This window comes from Phoca vitulina, unplaced genomic scaffold (assembly GCF_004348235.1).
Source record: "Phoca vitulina isolate PV1807 unplaced genomic scaffold, GSC_HSeal_1.0 scaffold25, whole genome shotgun sequence".
NCBI classification, from domain to species: domain Eukaryota; kingdom Metazoa; phylum Chordata; class Mammalia; order Carnivora; family Phocidae; genus Phoca; species Phoca vitulina.
In genome coordinates, this window is record NW_022589728.1 from 40,314,046 (window position 1) to 40,320,045 (window position 6,000).

The following is a 6,000-nucleotide window of genomic DNA, read 5'->3' on the forward strand; positions in this document are numbered from 1 at the left end:
AAGTTCAGCAGGCAGGGTGAGGTGGGGTTACAGTGGGGTCCACGGAGGAGTCCCAATCTGTGAGGAGTTTGTGCAAAGCATGTCGGCCACTGAAGCGGCATGCATGGGGCCAACTTGACATAGGACCAAAATAGGGGGAAAATAGAAATGTTAAATACCATGTTGACTCATAAATATTGTGTATGTATGTTACCTAAGTCTATACATAAAAGTATTATTCAGTCTGTTATACATAAAATGTTTGGACATAGACTAAATAGATCGTATTTCCCTATGCATAAAACTTGCCTTGGCCCCTCAAATGTATCTATGAAATGGGCGTCTTCTTACATTTATCTGAGAAAAAGAAGTGAAAAAATTCTTTGTCAAATATAAAGCCTTATAAATGGAGGCAGCAGGAGGGGTAGGAAATGGCATCCGGCTGTTGATTCAGAACCCAGAAGAGTCCAGGTAACTATTTTCTCTCGCCTTGGCAGGAGACACCCAGTTAGCGATACCCTGAAGCCTGCTTTCCTGCCCCGCTCCCTCCCCTCCCGCTGTCGGCCTCAGACGGACCGCGGCCGCCCTTCCCACGTGCCGAGCCCCCACGGGGCCCCGGGCGCCAGCCTGTCCTCCTCCCCCTCCCAGCCCCCTCCCAGCCCCCTCCTTCTCCCCCTCCCAGCCCCCTCCCAGCCCCCTCCTCGTCCCCCTCCTCCTCCTCCCCCCTCCCTCCTCCCCCTCCTCCGCGCAGCCCCCGCGGGTGCCCGCTCCGTCCGTCGCCGTTCCGGCCGGGCCGTGGGCCCCCCAGGGACTGAAACCCGCTCACCCCGCGGCGGGGAAGACAAGTCATCCAAGGTTAGGAAACGGTGGGACCAGAGCTACCGGGGCAGCCCCCGCGGCTGTGGCGTCGGCCGAGAGGAGGCAGGGAGGCCCCGGGAGGCGGCGGGGACCCCCAGGACCCGCAGCGTGAGCGCGGACGGCGGCCCCAACCCCCGCCCTACTCTGCAGAAAATGGGCCAAGGACGTCATCCCCGGGACGTTACCCCGAAGTGTTCCTACGGACTGGCGGTTACACACGTTGTCCTTGGAGCGCACGGGCTGTCTGTAAAGAGCTAACTGTGCGAAACCCACCTTGGGTGGCGGCCCGGGAGCAGGCGCTTGGGACCTCAGGCGTCGGAGCCCGGCCGCTGCGGGAGGAGGCCGGCAGTGTGAGAGGGAGCTGCCCTCCCACCCCATCCCCGCCCCGGGCGGCGGCCCGGTCCCCCTCCCCCCACCCCTTCCTCCCCGCCCCGCCGCCGGCCTGACCGTGCTGCCCCCGACTTTCCACCCCGCAGGCAGCCTTGCCCTTCTCCCAGGGCAGTGCTTGTATTCCTCACTTGGACTGGTGTCTCTGCCTGCCGCCGAATGAACAATTATGAATTCCCTGTGCTTCAAAACGTCCATCAGAATGTTAGGGATCCTGTGCCCCCCACGCCGATGGTTTCCATCTGATTTGGGGAAATAAGCTCTAAGTCTCCGTTTTACCATTAGACCATCTAAAAATTGAGTTGCTCTTTATTAACATTCCCTAAGGACCAAATGCCCCATTCTGCTATTCTGTGTGTGATCCCTTAAAAAAGCTCTAAAAGTACCCCCCAAATCTTCACCTACAGTTCTAGCGAATTACAGTTGACCCTTGAACAAGGTGGGAACAAGACATTTGACCTGTGCTGGTCCACTTATACCTGGATTTTTTTTTTTTAATAAACACAGTACAATACTGTAAACTTTCTCTTCCTTATGATTTTCTTAATAACATTTTCTTTTCTCTAGCCTACTTTATTATAAAAATACAGTATATAATACATGTACAAAATATCTGTTAATTCACTTTATGTTACTGATCAACAGTAGGCTATTAGTAGTTAAGTTTGGGGAGATTTTTTTTTTTAAAGATTTTATTTATTAGAGAGAGAGAGAGACTCTGCATGAGCAGGGGGTAGGGGCAGAGGGAGAGGGAGAAGCAGACTTCCCGCTGAGCAGGGAGCCCAACCTAATGGGTGCTGAAGGCAGTCGCTTAGCTGACTGAGCCACACAGGCACCCCAAGTTTGGGGGGATTCAAAAGTGTGGGATTTTGACTGCACAGAGTCAGTGCTTAACACCTGCGCTGTTCAAGGGTCAACAGTATACCTCTTACAACTCAGGAAACCTAAATTATTATTTAAGTTAGTCATCTTTCCACACCACTGTCTTCCTTTTTGAATCTTTAAAAAATATTTTATATACATGAATTTTAAATTCCATTTCTAATGAACAAAAAAGAAATTCCATTTCTAAGCGACTCAGTTTATTTGTAAAGAATATACATATTCTGGCAACTTAAAATATTATAAAGCCAAAGTGGAAATATATTAGGGATACTGATATTTAGATCAAGATTCAGATCAAGATGGTGTTCTTTCTGTAAATTTATCATTTTAAAGAAATATTTTTAAATGTTACTTTTAACAAAGTAATTTTATTCTAAAAGATTAAAGAAATGTGCAAGGAAGACTTCCATTTACTTATCTTGAAGCTTATTAACTACAATTAAACAGTTCAAAAAGATCTCTGGATTTTTTTCATCTGCCCTACACATAGTTCAAAAGCAATCATTTGCTGCCCCCTGGCTGTAAAGAAATTCCTTATCTTTCCATAAAACTACTATCATTAAAAGAAAAAAATTACTGTAAATTGAAAAAGTGTAGTGGAGAATTTAGGAAATGTATCACCTCCTATAGATACGAGGGTACTAATTAATACTGATTAGTAATCTGAACTTTTAGATCAGACCAACTGGATTCAAACCGCATTCTGCCCTATACGAGCTGTGTGACCTTAGTATTTGAACTTCCCTCTTCATTTCCTAATCAGTATTGAAGTGGGAGGGTGAGGGGTTCTTGTCTCACGGAGTCGAAGAATAAATCTCTCAGACATAGGACAGTGAGTAAAGCGATAAAGTTTTATTAAGCAAGGATATAGAAAAAGCTGTCAGGACTGAGAGTGGTACGGACTTGGTTGCCAGTGGGGGTTGTTAGGGTTGGTCTTTTATTGAAGGCTGACCGGGGAACTGAAATCCTTTTAACATCTCCACCGATAGCACCATTGAGTAAGGGCTAGTGATAACACTTTTAATGGCTTACTTCCTTTTTAGGGTCTGGTAATTCTTTGTTGGTCCCAAGTGACTGTTTTAACAAGACCCCACCTCTGACACCTAGGGCATGGTGGTCTGGTGTGTTTTCTTTTTTTTTTTTTTTTTTAAGATTTTATTTATTTATTTGACAGAGAGAGAGATAGCGAGAGCAGGAACACAAGCAGGGGGAGTGGGAGAGGGAGAAGCAGGCTTCCTGCCAAGCAGGAAGCCCGATATGGGACTCGATCCCAGGACCCTGGGATCATGACCTGAGCCGAAGGCAGACGCTTAACGACTGAGCCACCCAGGTGCCCTCTGGTGTGTTTTCTTATCTCTGGTTTCCTTATACCTCCCGGGAGTTTGGGATTTCTCTGAGCCTGATCCCATAGCGCCCTACCTATCTCTCCCTACCTAGCCTGCCTGTCCCTTGCTCATGAAGATAATAAGAAAAATAATACCTACCTCATACAGCTAGTGTGAGAATTCAATGGGCTCATATAGTGCCCCAAGTGTTTGGCTCAACTGTTAGGTTGGACGCCATGCCTGAAAGCAGCCATGAGGCACTGGAAAACCGTCCTCCACTGCGACACCAACACTGTTAATCTTGGACCCTGCTCTGTTTTTCCCTTTTGTCGTAGCACTTAACACCTTCTAACATACTACAGAATTGGATAACTTACAACGTCTATTCTTGGCCTACACCTCATCACCGTGTAAACTCCAAGGGAATCTGTTCTCTGACCCCTGCCTAGCACCGTGTCATAGTCCAGCACATATTGGGTACTTCATGCATATTTGCTATTGAATAAATTCGCTGCTGTCATTTTGTCAATAGTTGCAGAACCCGAGGCTCTTAGGGTTGCAAGCAGTTTTCAAGAACAGCACCTTCACGCATCAGCCTTTTGTGACAGACGTACTCTGGGCCCGACATTGTTAAAGGGACATGGTATACAAAATGTCTGCGGCACAATTTGCCATCCAGGAGCAAACAAGCACAAAAAACAAATAATTTCGGTACAATCTCCACACTGTAATAAAGAATAAAATGTGGAGGACTGAAAACAAGAGTGTAAATCTCTCCAGGGGAGTCAAGAGACAACTGAGCGAGGATGAGAGATGCTCTCTGGCCAGAGCCCGGGGTATGTTCCAGCATAGGAGCAGCTTGAAACAGACCCCTGGCAGAGCACTGTGTGTCTGGGGGACACAGAGGAACATAGCTTGGGATGGGGTAAGGTGATTTAGTACGTAATTATCGGCCGACATGCCCTCAGGTGCAGAAGGGCGGTGTTGCGATTATGGGTGTTGACAGTTTTAGGTTTGGTTTGGCCTGGTTTGAACCAGGCAAAGCAGCAAACTGAGAGGAAGGGTCCCAGTGAGGGGTGGTGACCAGGCTAACTGAGGACAAATTGCCATTGGCAGATAATCCAGGTTGTTACAGGTAGATAACCCAGGATCAGAGCAAGCAAGGAACCAGGAACTACAAAGAAATGAGAGTCAGAGGAAGTCTGAGGGATGTCAAGGAGACAACCATGGCTCTATTCTGTGTATGCATCCGTGTGTCAGAACAACCAGCAGCCGCTAGGGAGGGGAGCTGGCCAGAACTGGGACGGCAAAAGGGAAGTACTTATCCTTGGGCCACAGAACCGTTGGTGTTAGTCATCCAGAGAGCCAGCAGCTCACACTACTCTGCCAACTTGTCTCCAGGCAAGGCAGTTGTTAGAGTGAGTTCAGGAAGGAAAGAAAAAGCTTTCAAACCAGTTACTCTGTACACAAAATGATGAAGTGATTGAATTTTTCCACTTTTTAATGGCTCTTCTTGGCACAGTATAGATCCCATCATAAAGAAATGGGATTTCTGGGGCACCTGGGTGGCTTGGTCAGTTAAGTGTCTGCCTTCAGCTCAGGTCATGATCCCAGGGTCCTGGGATCAAGTCCTGTGTCGGGCTCCCTGCTCAGGGGGGAGTCTGCTTCTGCCTCTACCCTTCCTCCCTGCTTGTGATCTCTCTCTCTCTCAAATAAATAAATAAAATCTTTAAAAAAAAAAAATGGAATTTCTTTCTATGGATTGATCATACTAAAAATCACTTAAAAACGTATCCTTGATTATTTTTATTGCAACCTCCTTAAAAACAGGGAATTTCAACAAACATGACACTGAGAATATCTTCAGGTTTACAACTGTAAAATGTTGGAGGTGGGAATATTTCCCATTATTTTATACAGTAGAATTCCCTTATTTCCAGGGGATATGTTCCAAGACCCCCAGTGGGGGCCTGAAACCACACTTAGTACTAAACCCTATACATACTGTTTTTTTCTTAAGTATATGTATACTTACGATAAAGCTTAATTTGTAAATTGGGCACAGTAAGAGATTAACAACAATAATAATAAAACAGATAAATAGAACAATTATAATCTTACTGTACTATATTCAGCCTTCTTGTAATGATATGAGATGATAAAATGCCTAGGTGATGAGATGAAGTGAGGGGAATGACGTAAATATTATGACGTAGCATTAGCCTTCTCTTGGCCTTCGCACAACTGATCAGGAAGAGGATCATCTGCTTCCAAACCAGGGCTGAGCACAGTTGACCATGGGTAACTGAAATAGTGAAAAGTGAAACCGCAGATAAGGAGATTACTGTATTCTTTTTTATTTAGTAAAGTTGTATAACACAGATAGTAATACACAGGGCTCAGCAAGATTTTTTCTAAAGGGCGGATAGTAAATATTTTCTGCGTTTCAGCCCATATGGTCTCTGTAGCAATGACTCAACTCTACTATTGTAGCACAAAAGCAGCCCTAGACAATATGTGAATAAATGGGAAAAGCTGTGTTTCAGTAAAACTTTATTTACCAAAC

General features: G+C 45.9%; 1 long non-coding RNA gene across 3 annotated transcripts in view; it reads right to left on the reverse strand.

Moving 5' to 3' along the window:
* Positions 1 to 1,197, reverse strand: part of LOC116643079 — a 64,130-nt gene extending 62,933 nt beyond the window's left edge. For all 3 annotated transcript variants that reach the window (XR_004301480.1, XR_004301481.1, XR_004301479.1), the window contains exon 1: positions 1,111 to 1,197. This is a non-coding gene — a long non-coding RNA (uncharacterized LOC116643079). The remainder of the gene's footprint in view (positions 1 to 1,110) is intronic.
* Between the last annotated feature and the right edge of the window lie 4,803 nt (positions 1,198 to 6,000).